This window comes from Mustelus asterias, chromosome 19 (assembly GCF_964213995.1).
Source record: "Mustelus asterias chromosome 19, sMusAst1.hap1.1, whole genome shotgun sequence".
NCBI lineage: Eukaryota > Metazoa > Chordata > Chondrichthyes > Carcharhiniformes > Triakidae > Mustelus > Mustelus asterias.
Window position 1 is genome coordinate 15,025,010 of NC_135819.1, and position 17,646 is coordinate 15,042,655.

Genomic DNA, 17,646 nt, shown 5'->3' on the forward strand with positions numbered 1-17,646 from the left:
ATTTAACGAGTTGGATTTTTCACCCGCTAATGGGAAATGTGACCCAGGTTAGTGAGTATGCCCCATTAGTGAATATACCATGTTAGACAGTATACCAGATTAGTGAGTATACCACGTTAGTGAATATACCAGGTTAGACAGTATACCAGTTTAATGAGTATACCATCTTCATGAATATACCAGGTTAGTCACTAAACCAGCTTAGTGAGTATACCATGTTAATGAATATACCAGGTTAGACAGTATACCAGCTTAATGAGTATACCATTTTCATGAATATACCAGGTTAGTCACTAAACCAGCTTAGTGAGTATACCATTTAATGAATATACCAGGTTAGACAGTATACCAGATTAATGAGTATACCATGTTAATGAATATACCAGGTTAGTTACTGTACCAGTTTAGTGAGTATACCATGTTAATGAATATATCAGGCTAGACAGTATACCAGCTTAATAAGTATACCGTGGTAATGGCAATCTTGCTGAACACGAGGGAGTATGACAAGGAACAAGTTCCAACCTTTCTTCTTGGCTGAGGAGCCAATGGCGGGATGTTACCGCTTGTAGGATAACGCCTCAATGACATCTCCATCCCCACTCACCCACATTTGCCTTCTTCCAACTCTCTGAGCCATAAAGGGTGCGAGGTTGGATTCCTTTTAAAGTTTAAAAGTTTATTCATTGGTGTCATAACTTGCCTAATGACCCTGTAGTGGGTCAGATCTCCAACCACGGTGAAACGGAGTACAGGAATGAGATAGACAATCTGGTGAACTGGTGCGATGACAAGAATCTCTCCCTCAATGTCAACAAAATGAAAGAGATCGTCATAGACTTCAGGAAGTGTAGTGGAGGACATGCCCTTGTAACATCAATGGGGACGAAGCAGAAATGGTCAAGAGTTTCACATTTCTAGGTGTCCAGATCACCAACAACCTGTCCTAGTTCCTCCATGCTGATGCTATAATTAAGAAAGCCCACCCCAACGCCTCTACTGTCTCAGGCTAAAGACATTTGGCGTGTCCGCTACGACTCTCACCAAATTTTACAGATGCACCAGAGAAAGCATTCTTACTGGTTGTTTCCCAGCTTGGTCTGGCTCCTGCTTTGTCCAAGACCGCAAGAAATTACTAGAGGTCGTGAATGAAGCCCAGTCCATCACACAAACCAGCCTCTCACCCATTGACTCTGTCTACACTTCCTGCTGCCTCGGCAAAGCAGCCAGCATAATTAAGGACCCCACGCACCCCGGACATTCTCTCTTCCACCATCTTCCTTCGGGAAAAAGATACAAAAGTCTGAGGTCACGTATCAATCGACTTAGGAACAGCTTCTTCCCTGCTGCCATCAGACTTTTGAATGGAGTTGCCTTGCATTAAGTTGATCTTTCTCTACACCCTAGCTATGACTGTAACACTACACTCTGCACTCTCTCCTTTCCTTCTCCATGAACGGTATGCTTTTTCTGTATAGCGCACAGGAAACAATACTTTTTGCTGTATCCCAATACATGTGACAATAATAAATCAAATCAAATTAAATCAAATCAAATCAAACATTAACATAACAATGAAGTTGCTGTGAAAATCCCCTAGTCGCCACACTCTGGCGCCTGTTCGGGTAACACTGAGGGAGAATTTAGCATGGCCAATGCACCCTAACCAGCACGTCTTTCGGACTGTGGGAGGAAACCGGAGCACCCGGAGGAAACCCACGCAGACACTGGGAGAACGTACAAACTCTGCACAGACAGTGACCCAAGCTGGGAATCGAACCCGTTTTTAAAAATGCATTTGTGGGACATGGCATCGCAGGCTGGGCCAGCATTTATTGCCCATGCCTAGTCGGCCGAGGGTAGTTGAGAGCCAACCACATTGCTGTGGCTCTGGAGTCACGTGTAGGCCAGACCGGGTAAGGACAGCAGATTTCCTTCCCTAAAGGACATTAGTGAACCAGATGGGTTTTTCTGACTATCGACAATGATTTTATGGTCATCAGTAGAACAAAGAACAAAGAACAAGGAAAATTACAGCACAGGAACAGGCCCTTCGGCCCTCCAAGCCTGCACCGACCATGCGACCGGACTGAACTAAAACTTCCTACCCTTTCGGGGACCGTATCCCTCCATTCCCATCCTATTCATGTCAAGATGCCCCTTAGAAGTCCCTACCGTATTTGCTTCCACTACCTCCCCCAGCAGCAAGTTCCACCGCCCTTTGTGTAAAAAACTTGCCTCGTACATCTCCTTTAAACCTTGCCCCTCGCACCTTAAACCTGTGCCCCCTAGTAAATGACTCTTCCACCGAGGGGAAAAAGCTTCTGACTATCCACTCTGTCTGTGCCCCTCATAATCTTGTAGACTTCTATCAGGTCACCCCTCAACCTCCGTCGTTCCAGTGAGACTAAAACAAGTTTCTCCAACCTCTCCTCATGGCTAATGCCCTCCATAGCAGGCAACATTCTGGTAAACCTTTCCTGTACTCTCTCCAAAGCCTCCACATCCTTCTGTAGTGTGGTGACCAGAATTGAACACTATATTCCAAATGCGCCTAACTAAGGTTCTATAAAGCTGCAACATGACCTTGCCAATTCTTAATTCCAAATTTTTTTTTATTGAATTGAAATTGCACCACCTGCCGTGGTGGGATTCGAACCCGGGTCCCCAGAACATGAATTTCTGGATTAATAGCCTAATGATAATACCATTCGGCCATTGCCTCCACAGTGCCAGGGTCCCTGGTGCTATGAGGCAGCAATGCTAACCACTGCGCCACCGTGCCCCGCCCCATCTCTACTTAACTATTAACATCTATACCGTTGGGAGGGTCTTCACCTGATCTGGGACCAGTTTTCTCTGCGGAAAGAGTAAACAGGATGGTCACAAGGACTTTAAACTAGCAAATGTTGGGGGGGGGAGCGAAGGGTAAAATGACCAGAAGTATAATAGCTAATGGGAAGCAAAGCAGCAGGTTAGCATGTGGGGAGGAGGGTTCAACTCCATGGAAAATTATGAAAAAAATTAAAAGGAGATGGCACAGTGGGTTAGCACTGCTACCTCACAGCGCCAGGGACCCGGGTTCGATTCCGGCCTCGGGTCACTACCTGTGCGGAGTCTGCACATTCTTCCCTGTGTCTGCGTGGGTTTCCTCCGAGTGCTCCGGTTTCCTCCCACAGTCCAAAGATGTGCGGGTTAGGTGCATTGGCCATGCTAAAATGACCCTAGTGTCAGGGGGACTAGCAGGGTAAATGTGTGGGGTTACAGGAATAGGGCCTGGGTGGGATTGTGGTTGGTTTAGACTCAATGGGCCGAATGGCCTCCTTCTGTACTGTATGAATTCTATGTCTATAGGCCACCAAATAATAACATCACGGTGGGGCGAGCAATAAACATCAAAATAACTGATGCATGTAATAATGGTACGGCAATTATTATGGGGGATTTTAATCTACATATCAATTGGTCAAACCAGGTTGGTCAAGACAGCCTTGAGGAGGAGTTCATAGACTATATCCGCGATAGCTTCCTTGAACAGTATGTAATGGAACCTACGAAGGAGCAAGCTATCCTAAATCTGGCCCTGTCTAATGAGACAGGAATAATTAATGATCTCACAGTTAGGGATCCTCTCGGAAGAAGTGATCACAGTATGGCTGAATTTAAAGTACAGATGGAGCGTGAGAAGGTAAAATCCAATACCAGTGTCTTGTGCTTAAACAAAGGAGACTACAATGGGACGAGGGAGGAGTTGGCTAAGGTAGACTGGGAGCAAAAACTTTATGGTGGGACAATTGAGGAACAGTGGAGGACTTTCAAAGTGAACTTTCACAGTGCTCAGCAAAAGTATATACCAGTGATAAGGAAGGACTGTAGGAAAAGAGATAATCAGCCATGGATATCTAAGGAAATAAAGGAGGGTATCAAATTGAAAGAAAATGCATACAAAGTGGCAAAGATTAGTGGGAAACTAGAGGATTAGGAAATCTTTAAAGGTCAACAGCAAGCCACAAAAAAGCTATACAAGCACAAAAAAAGTAAGATGGATTATGAGAGTAAACTAGCTCAGAATATAAAAACAGACAGCAAACGTTTCTACAAATATGTTAAAGGAAAAAGAGTGGCTAAAGTAAACATTGGTCCTTTAGAGGATGAGAAGAGGGATTTAATAATGAGTAATGAGGAAATGGCTGAGGCATTGAACAGGTATTTAGTGTCGGTCTTCACAGTGGAAGACACAAATAACATGTCAAAAATTGATGACAGGAAGACTATGGCAGGTGAGGACCTAGAAACTATCATTATCACTAAAGAGGTAGTGTTGGGCAAGCTAATGGCGCTAAAGGTAGACAAGTCTCCTGGTCCTGATGGAATGCATCCCAGGGTACTAAAAGAGATGCCGAGGGAAATAGCAAATGCGCTCGTGGTAATTTACCAAAATTCGCTGGGGTCTGGGGCGGTTCCCGCAGATTGGAAGACAGCAAATGCGACGTCACTGTTTAAAAAAGGAGGTAGACAAAAGGTGGGTAACTATAGGCTGGTTAGCTTAACTTCAGTAAGAAGTCTCACAACACCAGGTTAAAGTCCAACAGGTTTATTTGGTAGCAAATACCATACCATGGTATTTGCTACCAAATAAACCTGTTGGACTTTAACCTGGTGTTGTGAGACTTCTTACTGTGCTTACCCCAGTCCAACGCCGGCATCTCCACATCATAGCTTAACTTCTACAGTGGGGAAAATGCTTGAATCTATCATCAAGGAAGAAATAGTGAGACATCGGGATAGAAATTGTCCCATTGGGAAAATGCAGCATGGGTTCATGAAGGGCAAGTCATGTTTAACTAATTTACTGGAATTCTTTGAGGACATTATGTGCACAGTGGACAATGGGGAACCTGTGGATGTGGTGTATCTGGATTTCCAGAAGGCATTCGACAAGGTGCCGCACCAAAGGCATAAGATAAAGGTGCACAGTGTTACGGGTAATGTATTAGCATGGATAGAGGATTGGTTAACTAACAGAAAGCAAAGAGTGGGGGTAAATGGGTGTTTTTCTGGGTTGGCGATCAGTGACTAGTGGTGTGCCTCGGGGATCAGTGTTGGGACCGCAATTGTTTACGATTTACATAGATGATTTGGGGTTGGGGACCAAGTGTAGTGTGTCAAAATTCACAGATGACACTAAGATGAGTGGCAGAGCAAAGTGTGCAGAGGACGCTGAAAGTCTGCAAAGGGATATAGATAGTCTAAGTGAGTGGGTGAGGGTCTGGCAGATGGAGTACAATGTTGGTAAATGTGAGGTCATCCATTTTGGTAGGAATAACAGCAAAATGGGCTATGATTTAAATGGTAAAAAATTGCAGCATGCTGCTGTGCAGAGGGACCTGGGTGTCCTTGTGCAGGAATCTCAAGGAGTTGGTTTGCAGGTGCAGCAGGTAATTAAGAAGGCAAACGGAATTTTGTCCTTCATTGCTAGAGGGATGGAGTTTAAAAACAGCGAGGTTATGTTGCAGCTGTATAAGGTGCTGGTGAGGCCACACCTGGAGTACTGTGTACAGTTTTGGTCTCCTTACTTGAGAAAGGATATACTGGCACTGGAGGGGGTGCAGAGGAGATTCACTAGGTTGATTCTGGAGTTGAGAGGGTTGGCTTATGAGGAGAGACTGAGTAGACTGGGACTATACTCATTGGAATTCAGAAGAATGAGCGGAGATCTTATAGAAACATATAAAATTATGAAGGGAATAGATAAGATAGAAGTAGGGAAGTGTTTCCACTGGCGGGTGAAACTAGAACTAGGGAGCATAGCCTCAAAATAAGGGGGAGCAGATTTAGGACTGAGTTGAGGAGGAACTTCTTCACCCAAAGGGTTGTGAATCTGTGGAATTCCCTGCCCAGTGAGGCAGTTGAGGCTACCTCATTGAATGTTTTTAAGGCAAAGATAGATTTTTGAACAGTAAAGGAATTGAGGGTTATGGTGAGCGGGTGGGTAAGTGGAGCTGAGTCCGCAAAAAGATCAGCCATGATCTTATTGAATGGTGAAGCAGGCTCGAGGGGCCAGATGGCCTACTCTTGCTCCTAGTTCTTATGTCCTTATGGAAGATTGCTGTGCTCTCTCCATTACCTCAGCGATGTACATTTTAAGAAGTACTTCTGTGGCTGTAAAGCGCGTGGGGACATCCTAAGGTCAAGAAAGGCACCAATTATAAATTCAAGTCTTTTCTGTTATTTTCCTAAGTTGGCTGATGTTGATTGGAGTGGACTATTAGAATTCTCCTTCATTGTTCTTGGATCAATTCCTGGAACTCCCCTTAGCACAATTCTGATCACCAATATCTCACTGAATGGATATAAATGAGCTGTGGGTGTGCCTTTACCACATGGACAGCAGCGGTTCAAGAAAATGGCTAATTTGTTCTGGGGCAACCAGGGCTGGACAGTAAGTGTTGGCTTTGCCAGTGATGCCCACATCCTACGAATAAACTTTGAATATAATTCTGAAGACTTGATTCTAAACAGCGGCCTTGAGGGGATAAGAGTGGTGGAAATTTGACCAGGTGTTTTTGCTGCTCATCTGGAAGGCCGATGTTGAGCGGGTGCAAGATTGGACTCAGCGTGGTGGCACAGTGGTTAGCACTGCTGCTTCGCAGCGCCAGAGACCCGGGTTCAATTCCTGGCTCGGGTCACTGTCTGTGTGGAGTTTGCACGTTCTCCCCGTGTCTGCGTGGGTTTCCTCCGGGTGCTCCGGTTTCCTCCCACAGTCTGAAAGACGTGCTGGTTAGGGTGCATTGACCCAAACAGGCACCAGAGTGTGGCGACTGGGGGAATTTTGACAGTAACTTCATTGCAATGTTAATGTAAACCTGACTAATAAATAAACCTTCATAGAAACCCTACAGTACAGAAAGAGGCCATTCGGCCCATCGAGTCTGCACCGGCCACAATCCAACCCAGTCCGTACCCCCATATGCCTACATACTTACCCGCTAATCCCTCTAACCTACGCATCTCAGGTCACGCAGGGGCAATTTTTAGCATGGCCAATCAACCTAACCCGCACACCTTTGGACTGTGGGAGGAAACCGGTGCACCCGGAGGGAAACCCATGCAGACACGAGGAGAATGTGCAAACTCTACACAGACAGTGACCCGAGCCAGGAATCGAACCCAGGTCCTTGAAGCTGTGAAGCAGCAGTGCTAACCACTGTGCCACCGTGCCGCCCTTACTTTACTTTAGCATCTCCAAGCCAACAAGTCCGGAGTGTGACGGGATACCCTCCACTTCCCTGGAGCGATGGTGTCCGCCTCAACTTGAAACCCGAAAGGCGCCGGAGTGTGGCGACTCGGGGGATTTTCACAGTAACTCCATTGCAGTGTTAATGTATTGAGACACTAATGAATAAATGTTAACTCCTGCACAACACCACTTGAAAGAGGGGCTCTTAACTGAATGAGAACCAGTGTTGCAGGTGTTTCTTTGCCCCGGCCTAGTCAAGGTGTCTCTTCAACAATCCACATTACCCACAAGAAAACATTCCCTGCAATGTTCAAAAAAAAAAACTTCCTTTCCATATAAACCTGCTGGTGCTAACTTTCACACTTCCAGCCGCAATCTGACCCAGCAGGAGACGGGGGGGGGAGGTGGGGAGGGGGGGCGGTCAGCGCACACTCCAGTGTCACAGAGAATGGAAAGCCAGTTACCAGCTCTTGGCTGCAAATCGCTTCTCCTCGATTTGTGTGTGTGTGTATTCTACTCCTGCCTAAATGAACTTTTCACACACCAAGAATTTTAATCAGAGGAAATTAATCCCGCGGAGTTATTAAATGTTCCTTCGGTGTTGATGTGAAGCCAAGCATTGGTGCAAAAAAAACCCCCCCCCCCGCTCTAACAGGCCCCAAAGGGAAGACTGAAGTGTAAACCGCTTACTCTGCTGTTACATTTTCCACGCGCCTTGCTCGCTCGCTTCGCCCCCGGGCTGGGAGATTCACCCCCTCCCTCCATTGGCCGGTGAGCGAGGGTCGCGTTCTGAAGTTTTCTTGCACTTAAGTGCTCAGAGCGGGATTTTCCGGCCGCACGTGTGCCCCCAGGGCCGGAGATTCCCGCCCGAGGTCAACGGACCTTTACATCATCCCGCCAAAGTTTCTGGCATTCTCACGTACCGCCCCCCCCCGCCCCCCCCCCCCTCATCCTCCGCCGCCCCACCCCGTTAGCGATTCCCGTGGTGGGTGGGATGGGAAAATCTCGCCCAAGGCAGCACAGTGGTCAGCGCTGCTGCCTCACAGCGCCAGGGACCCCCGGGTTCGATTCCTGACTTGGGTCACTGTCTGTGCGGAGTCTGCACGTTCTCCCCGTGTCTGCGTGGGTTTTCCTCCGGGTGCTCCGGTTTCCTCCCACAGGCCGAAAGACGTGCTGGTTTAGGGTGCATTGGCCGTGCTAAATTCTCCCTCAGTGTACCCGAACAGGCGCCGGAGTGTGGCAACTAGGGGATTTTCACAGTGACTTCATTGCAGTGTTAATGTAAGCCTACTTGTGACACTAATGAACAAACTTTAAACTTTATGGAAGTTTCAGGGCTACTGGCACCCCGGATTCTGACTCTGAAGCTGGAGCACCCTTAGGAGTGGAATTGAGTTTGTAAATTTTGGGGTGGCACAGTGGTTAGCACTGCTGCCTCACAGCACCAGGGACCCGGGTTCGATTTCGGCCTTGGGTCACTGTCTGTGTGGAGTTTGCACGTTCTCCCTGTGTCTGCGTGGGTTTCCTCCGGGTGCTCCGGTTTCCTCCCACACACCAAAGATGTGTGGGTTAGGTGGATTGGCCGTGTTAAATTGCCCCTTAGTGTCAGGGGGACTGGCTCGGGTAAGTGCCTGGGGTTATGGGGATAAGGCCTGGGTGGGATTGTGGTCGGTGCAGACTCGATGGGCCAAATGGCCTCCTTCTGCACTGTCGGATTCTATGAGTCAAAATAATCGAAACTCCAAGAATCCAACGCTAGTTTGTGTAAATAAAGGGTATCTGGTGATGGGACACAAGGCCTCTGAGGAGTTATTTCAAAGGGGGGGGGGTCACAGGTTGTGGGGGGAGAGGCAGGAAAGTGGACTTTCAAGGCCCTCACCCATTCTGACTTGGAAATATATCGGCCGTTCCTTCACAGTCGCTGGGTCAAAATCCTGGAATTCCCTCCCCCAAACGGCATTGTGGGTCAACCCACAGCACGTGGACTGCAGCGATTCAAGAAGGCGGGGCAGCACGGTGGTTAGCACTGCTGCCTCACAGCGCCAGGGACCTGGGTTCGATTCCCCGCTTGGGTCACTGTCTGTGTGGAGTCAGCACGTTCTCCCCATGTCTGCGTGGGTTTCTTCTGGTTTCCTCCCACAGTCCAAAAGACGTGTAGGTTAGGTTGATTGGCCGTGCTAAATTGACCGTAGTGTCAGGGGGATTAGCAGGGTAAATATGTGGGGTTACAGGGGATAGGGCCTGGGTGGGATTGTGGTTGGTGCAGACTCGATGGGCTGAATGGCCTCCTTCTGCACTGCAGGGATTCAATGATTCAATGATTCTATGATTCTAAGGCAGCTCACCACCACCTTCTCAAGGGCATCTAGGGATGGGCAACAAATGCTGACCGAGCCAGCGACGCCCGTGTCCCACGAATGAATAAAAAATAGTAATAGCAGCAACATTCTGGTAACACCATCCTGATTTGGACTTGTAAGTGCTGTTCTTCCAGCGCCCCTGGATTTGTTATGCCGAAGGCAGCATTGTCAGGCCGGACTGCAGCGAACCAAGTGTAACATCCTCCAGAAACAGGCAATAAATCTTGATCTTGCTGGTGTCACTCACACCGTCACATACATCTGGAGTGTTGTGTCCAGTTCTGGTCCCCTTATTAGAGGAAGGATGTTGCGGCATTGGAGGCAGGTCAGAGGAGGTTCACCAGATTGATTCTGGGGATGAAGGGGTTGACGTACGAGGAGAGATTAAACAGTTTGGGTTTATACTCGCGGGAGTTTAGAAGGATGAGAGAGGATCAGATTGAGGGATATAAAATCCTAAAAGGGATTGATAAAGTAAATGTAGACCAAATGTTTCCCCTTGTGGGGCAATCTGGAACAAGAGGTCACAGGTATAAGTTGAGAGACGGTAGATTTAAAACTGAGATGAGGAGGAACTACTTCTCGCAGAGGGTGGTGAATTTGTGGAACTCGCTGCCCCATCGCGCGGTGGAGTCTGAATCATTGAAATCATAGAAACCCTACAGTGCAGAAGGAGGCCATTCGGCCCATCGAGTCTGCACCGACCACAATCCCACCCAGGCCCTACCCCCACATACTTACCCGCTACTCCCTCTAACCTACACATCCCAGGACTCTAAGGGGCAATTTTTAACCTGGCCAATCAACCTAACCCGCACATCTTTGGACTGTGGGAGGAAACCGGAGCACCCCACGCACACACGAGGAGAATGTGCAAACTCCACACAGACAGTGACCCGAGCCGGGAATCGAACCCAGGACCCTGGAGCTGTGAAGCAGCAGTACTAACCACTGTGCTACCGTGCCGCCCATGGTTACAAGAAGGAGACAGATATATTTCTAATTTTAAAAATGGGATAGAAGGATATGGGGAAGAGGTGGGGAGGTGGATTTGAGACCAGGGAGAGGTCAGCCATGATCTGATTGAATGAGGATCAGGCTCGAAGAGCTGAATTATCTCCTTCTACTCCTAATTCCAATGTTCCTTTCGCTAGAGAAAATACAGATATATTTGTGCACTATTGGTAAAGCGTACTTTGTGATTTAGTCATAGAGGTTTACAGCATGGAAACAGGCTCTTCGGCCCATCTTGTCCATGCCGCCCTTTTTCTTTAACCATTAAGCTAGTCCCAATTGCCCGCATTTGGCCCATATCCCTCTATACCCATCTTACCCAAGTAACTGTCTAAACGCTTTTCAAAAGACAAAATTGTACCCGCCTCTAGTACTACCTCTAGCAGCTCGTTCCAGACACTCACCATTCTCTGTGTGAAAAAACTGCCCCTCTGGACCCTTTTGTATCTCTCCCCTCTCACCTTAAACCTATGCCCTCTAGTTTTAGACTCACCTGCCTTTGGGAAAAGATATTGACTATCTAGCTGATCTATGCCCCTCATTATTTTATAGACCTCTATAAGATCACCCCTCAGCCTTCTACGCTCCAGAGAAAAAAGTCCCAGTCTATCCAGCCTCTCCTTATAACCCAAACCACCAAGTCCTCGTGTTTCAGCAAGAAGACTGATTCTGTCACCAAGGTGGATCAGAAGCTTTCAAGAAGCAAACCCCTGAATCTTTGGTCAAACTTTGTGCGTAAGACCGTAAGATATAGGGGCAGAACTAGGCTATTCGGCCCATCCAATCTGCTTTGCCATTCAACATAGCTGATATGATTCTTATCCCCATTCTCCTGCCTTCTCCCAGTAACCCTTGATCCCCTTATTGATCAAGAACCTATCTATCTCTGTCTTAAAGACACTCAATGACCTGGCCTCCACAGCCTTCTGTGGCAAAGAGTTCCACAGATTCACTACTCTCTGGCTGAAGAAATTCCTCCTCATCTCGGTTTCAAAGGAGTGTCCCTTCACTCTGAGGTTGTTGCCTCTGAGGTAGTCTCTCCCACTAGAACAAAGAACAAAGAAAATTACAGCACAGGAACAGGCCCTTCGGCCCTCCAAGCCTGCACCGACCTTGCTGCCCGCTTGAACTAAAATTCCCTACCATTCCAGGGACCATATCCCTCTATTCCCATCCTATTCTTGTACTTGTCCAGACGCCCCTTAAAAGTCACTATCGTATCTGCTTCCACTACCTCCCCCGGCAGCGAGTTCCAAGCACTCACCATCCTCTGTGTAAAAGACTTGCCTCGTACATCTCCTTTAAACCTTGCCCCACGCACCTTAAACCTGTGCCCCTTAGTAATTGACTCTTCCACCCTGGGAAAAAGCTTCTGACTATCCGCTCTGTCCATGCCCCTCATAATCTTGTAGACTTCTATCAGGTCGCTCCTCAACCTCCGTCGTTCCAGTGAGAACAAACCAAGTTTCTCCAATCTCTCCTCATAGCTAATGCCCTCCATACCAGGCAACATCCTGGTAAATCTTTTCTGTACCCTCTCCAAAGCCTCCACATCCTCCTGGTAGTGTGGCGACCAGAATTGAACATTAGTGGAAACATCTTCTCCGTGACCACTCTATCCAGGTCTCTCAGTATCAGCTGGGGCTCAGTTAGTTACTCGCTCACCCCAGATTCGCAAAGTTTAGGGTTCAACTTGCACTCCAGAGACTTGAGCACAAATAAACCCAAAGTTGACAGTCCAGCGCACTGCCGAGGGAGCGCTGCTTGGCTGGAGGCGCTGTCTTTCGGCCGAAACTTCAAACTGAGGCCCTGACTGCCTGTTCGGATGGATGCCAAAGATCCCATGGCTCTATTTTGAAGAAGAGGGGCAGAGTTATCACCAGAGTCCTTCAACAAACACCACACAAAAATAAACATTATCTGGTCACTAATCAAGTTGCTGTTTGTGGGATTTTCCTGTGCACGGAATTAGCTGCCGTCTTCTCAATCTTAAAACAGTGGCAACACTTCAAAAATTACTTAATTGGGTTGTAAGGCACTTTCAGAAATCTGCTGGATGTGAAAGGCGCTATATAAATGCAAGTTTGTCTTTAAACCTGGCCAGAGGTTGCTGCCACCTGGTGGATGAGTGGGAAAACATCAGGTTTCTAAGCTTGAAAGTTCGATGCGCCAGTCTTTTGGAAGGAGTGCTGAGGTCAAGACTGGAATTTTACCGGCACGCCCGCTCCGATTCCGAGGCTCGCAGAACGGGCATTCTCCGTTGGCCTCGGATGGGATGTAACGAGCCTCGGGTGGACGAGGCGGTATAATTCCGGTACAAGTATTGGTGGAAATGTTTGTCGCAATATTTCACATCTTGGAATAGCTCCTGCTCTCTGAGCAAGACCACAAGAAACTATAAAGCCTTGTGAACGTAGCCCAGTCCCATCACGCAAACCAGCCTCCCATCCATTGACTCTGTCTACACTTCCCGCTGCCTCGGCAAAGCAGCCAGCATAATCAAGGACCCCACACACCCCGGACATTCTCTCTTCCACCTTTTTCCGTCGGGAAAAAGATACAAAAGTCTGAGGCCTCATACCAATCGACTCAAGAACAGCTTTTTCCCAGCTGCCGTCAGATTTTTGAATGGACCTACCTTATAAGACCATAAGACATAGGAGCAGAATTAGGCCACTCGGCCCATCGAGTCTGCTCTGCCATTCAATCATGGCTGATATTTTTCTCATCCCCATTCTCCTGCCTTTTCCCCATAACTCCTGATCCCCTTATTAATCAAGAACCTATCTATCTCTGTCTTAAAGACACTCAATGACCTGGCCTCCACAGCCTTCTGCGGCAAAGAGTTCCACAGATTCACCACTCTCTGGCTGAAGAAATTCCTCCCCATCTCTGTTTTAAAGGATCGTCCCTTTAGCCTGAGGTTGTGTCCTCTGGTTCTAGTTTTTCCTACTAGTGGAAACATCCTCTCCACGTCCACTCTATCCAGGCCTCGCAGTATCTTGTAAGTTTCAATAAGATATTAAGTTGATCTTTCTCTACACCCTGGCTATGACTGTAACACTACATTCTGCACCCTCTCCTTTCCTTCTCCCCTATGTACTCTATGAACGGTATATTTTGTCTGTATAGCGCGCAAGAAACAATGTTTTTCAGTGTATCTGATCTGCTTAGGGGTGGCACGATGGCACAGTGGTTAGCACTGCTGCTTCACAGTGCCCGGGACTCAGATTCGATTCCTGGCTTGGGTCACTGTCTGTGCGGAGTCTGCATGTTCTCCCCGTGTCTGCATGGGTTTCCTCTGGGTGCTCCGGTTTCCTCGCACAGTCCAAAGATGTGCACATTAGGTGGATTGGCCACACTAAATTGCCCTTTAGTGTCCAAAGATGTGTAGGTTAGGTGGATTGGCCACGCTAAATTGCCCCTTAGTGTCCAAAGATGTGTAGGTTAAGTGGATTGGCCATGCTAAATTGCCCCTTAGTGTCCAAAGATGTGTAGGTTAGGTGGATTGGCCACGCTAAATTGCCACTTAGTGTTCAAAGATGTGTAGGTTGGGTGGATTGGCCATGCAAAATTGTCCCTTAGTGTCCAAAGATGTGTGGTTTAGGTGGATTGGCCATGCTAAATTGCCCCGTAGTGTCAGGGGGACTAGCTAAGGTAAATGCATGGGATCATGGGGATAGGGCCTGGGTGGGATTGTGGCCGGTGTGGGCTCGATGGACTGAATGGCCTCCTTCTGCACTGTCGGATTCTATGATTCTATCCCAATACATGTGACAATAATCAAATCAAATTAAATCAATGATAAAGGAATAGAACTGTGTTTAGACAAAGCAGGAATTGATTCTTACACTAACTCAGGGTCCCCAACGTGTGAAGTCACTCCCAATCTTGGGATTTCTCCCTTGTCGCCACCACTCCTTCGGAAGAGAGAACAGGAGACAATTTATTGCCTCCCCCTCCACGGCGAGTGAGTTGGCAAGGGTTATTGAATCCAGCCGGAGGTGGGGCCCACCTCACCCAATCGCGATGCAGTGATGGACATTTAAAGAAATATCGGGAAACATTCCAACCGGAAAGAGAAATTCCAAGAGTTGGAGCCGCAAGCATCCGCGGTTAACTAAAAAAGTTAAAGGCCGTGTCAAACTTTTGTGCAAAGACAGGTCAGGAGTTTGGACAAGAGTATAAAGAACAGCAAAGAAAGACAAAAAGATTCATAAGAAGGGAAAAATTGGAGAAACCTAGAAATATAAACGGATAGTAAGAATTTCTACAGATACTTAAATATCCAAAGAGTTAACAAAGTGGCTGTGGGTCCGATAGAAAGAGAATCTGGGGAATTATGAATGGAAAATGAGGAGGTGGCAGATGAAATTAAACATAGAATCCCTACAGTGCATGAGGAAGCCATTCGGCCCAATGTAATTTAAACACTGGTCTCCAATGTAATTTAATCTGGGTCTCCAGTGTAAATTAACCCGGGTCCCCAATGTAATTTAACACTGTAAAGTATGAAGCGAAACACTTTGGAAGAAGTAATCTGACAAGGAACTGTTCAATGAACCGCAGTTGGGGAGGTGATGGCCTAGTGGTATAATCGCTATACTGTTATCCAGAAACTCAGCTAATGTTCTGGGGACCCGGGTTCGAATCCCGCCACGGCAGATGGTGGAATTTAAATTCAATAAGAAATATCTGGAATTAAGAATCTGCTGATGACCATGGAACCATTGTCGGAAAAGCCCATCTGGTTCACTAATGTCCTTCAGGGAAGGAAATCTGCCGTCCTTACCCGGTCTGGCCTACATGTGACCCCAGAGCCACAGCAATGTGGTTGACTCTCAACTGCCCTCCAAGGGCAACTAGGGATGGGCAATAAATGCTGACCCAGCCAGCGACGCCCATATCCCATGAATGAATTTTAAAAAAATGACACTGGGAAGTCCTGTGGAAAAAAGGGACCTTGGTGTGTTCGTCTAAAAACCTCTGAGAGCGGGAGGTCATGTTAGTAGGGTGGTTAAAAAAAGCATATGGGACACTTGCCTTTCTCAATTGAGGCACAGATTACAAAAGCAGAGAGGTCATGATGGAGTTGTATAGAACTTTGGTGAGGCCACAGCTGGAGCACTGTGTGCAGTTCTGGTCACCACATTATAGGAAGGATGTGATTGCACTGGAGGGGGTGCAGAGGAGATTCACCAGGATGCTGCCTGGGTTGGAGCATTTAAGTGATGGAGAGAGGTTGGGTAGGCTTGGATTGCTTTCGATGGAACAGAGAAGACTGAGGGATGACCTGATCGAGGTGTTCAAGAGGGGCATGGACAGGGTGGATAGGGAGAAGTTAGCCGAAAGCTCAGTCACGAGAGAACACAAGTTCAAGGTAGGGACAAGAGGGGAATGTGAGGAATAACGTTTTTACCCAGAGGGTGGTGACAGTCTGGAATGGGCTGCCTGGGAGGGTGGGTTGCCATTGTGTTAGCAGGAGAGTCGGTCAGCAGGAGGGACAAATTTACGATATGTGGACAGAGAAAGAACGGCTACAACAATGATTTAACAAAAATAATGGCAATATTGGATTTAAAATGGCTATTCTGGCTGAGGGCTAAGCATGCTGGGAATTTTGGTCAACTTAAATATTAAAGTCAGATGCAGGTCATAAAGAGGCTCTGGCCTGGGAGCTGTGATTGGAAGCTTCCCAGATAAGGGAAGTTGTTTACATTGACCGAGATAATGTGACTTTTAAAAAATTTTATCGCTTCTCGGCTTTTTGGCTAAGATCAAGTGTAGTTATGCTGATGCTGCACTTTTTTGAGGTCATTGGGTTGCATTTAAGCTTCATATGTTTCATATGAAGCAATTTTTAAAAGCGGCATCTCGGCCTTTTGGCTAAGATGCAAATGAGATCAAGCCTTGGAGGAGGAATTCTCCGCCTGCTCCAATCAGCTTGGCTCATGTAGATCAGGCCCAGGACAGGGTAAATGGTCGCTTGCCCTGTCTTGTCAGCTTGGATCGGAAATGTCTCAACTTGTTGAGACTCTGAATTGGACTTGATATGATTGAATTGGAAAAGTATAAAAAAAACCTGAGATAATGTGACTTTGATTTTTATGGCTGCTATGTGTGGGACATGTCACGTAAACTAAGCATCATGGCGCCGTTCAAAAATAATTTCACTGGTTGTTCGAGCCATGTGATCGACTTCTGGTTACCCAACAGGCTGGATGAGAGACAATCTTCCGGAAGCGAGTGGAGAGTTGTGGATAAAGAGACGTGTGAGTCTTTTGTTTGGCAGCGATAACTCGAAGAGATCAACCATCGCAACAAGACATGTACCCTGAAGGATGCTTCAGAGAACAAGAAGATGGATTCTACATTGAGGATATTTCTTGGCCAAGGTTTTCCTAAGCTCGGTAGTATCTACTTTCAGTTAAATAGTTAAAAGTTGATGTTTAGTTAAAGTTGATGTTTAGTTAAAGTTAAAGTATAGTTTAAGAGTTAAAGTTCAGTTGAAAGTTGATGTTCAGTTCGAGTTAAAGTTCAGTAAAGAGTTAATGAGTTGCAACTGTTTATGTTTGAGTTGGCACTAGAAGTGTTAAATAAAGAAATAATTGAATTATTGTCTGATTAAATTGGAATGTTTGGAAGGCGTTCAAATTAAAGATGTATAACAGGGAACTGAGTCATAGAGGTTTACAGCATGGAAACAGGCCCTTCGGCCCAACTTGTCCATGCCGCCCTTTTTTTAAAACGCTGAAGCTAGTCCCAATTGCCCGCATTTGGCCCATATCCCTCTATTCCTATCTTACCCATGTTACTGTCTAACCGCTTTTTAAAAGACAAAATTGTACCTGCCTCTACTACTACCTCTGGCAGCTTGTTCCAGACACTCACCACCCTCTGTGTGAAACAATTGCCCCTCTGGACACTTTTACATCTCTCCCCTCTCACCTTAACCCTATGCCCTCTAGTTTTAGACTCCCCTACCTTTGGGAAAAGATATTGACTGTCTAGCTGATCTGTGCCCCTCATTAT

The 17,646-nt window shown here is 46.9% G+C and overlaps 1 protein-coding gene across 1 annotated transcript in view; it reads left to right on the top strand.

Annotated features, from left to right (window-relative positions):
* The window catches only part of LOC144507785 (uncharacterized), a 99,972-nt gene that overhangs the window by 71,458 nt on the left and 10,868 nt on the right, over window positions 1-17,646 (top strand). The gene's annotated exons all lie outside the window — the stretch shown is intronic.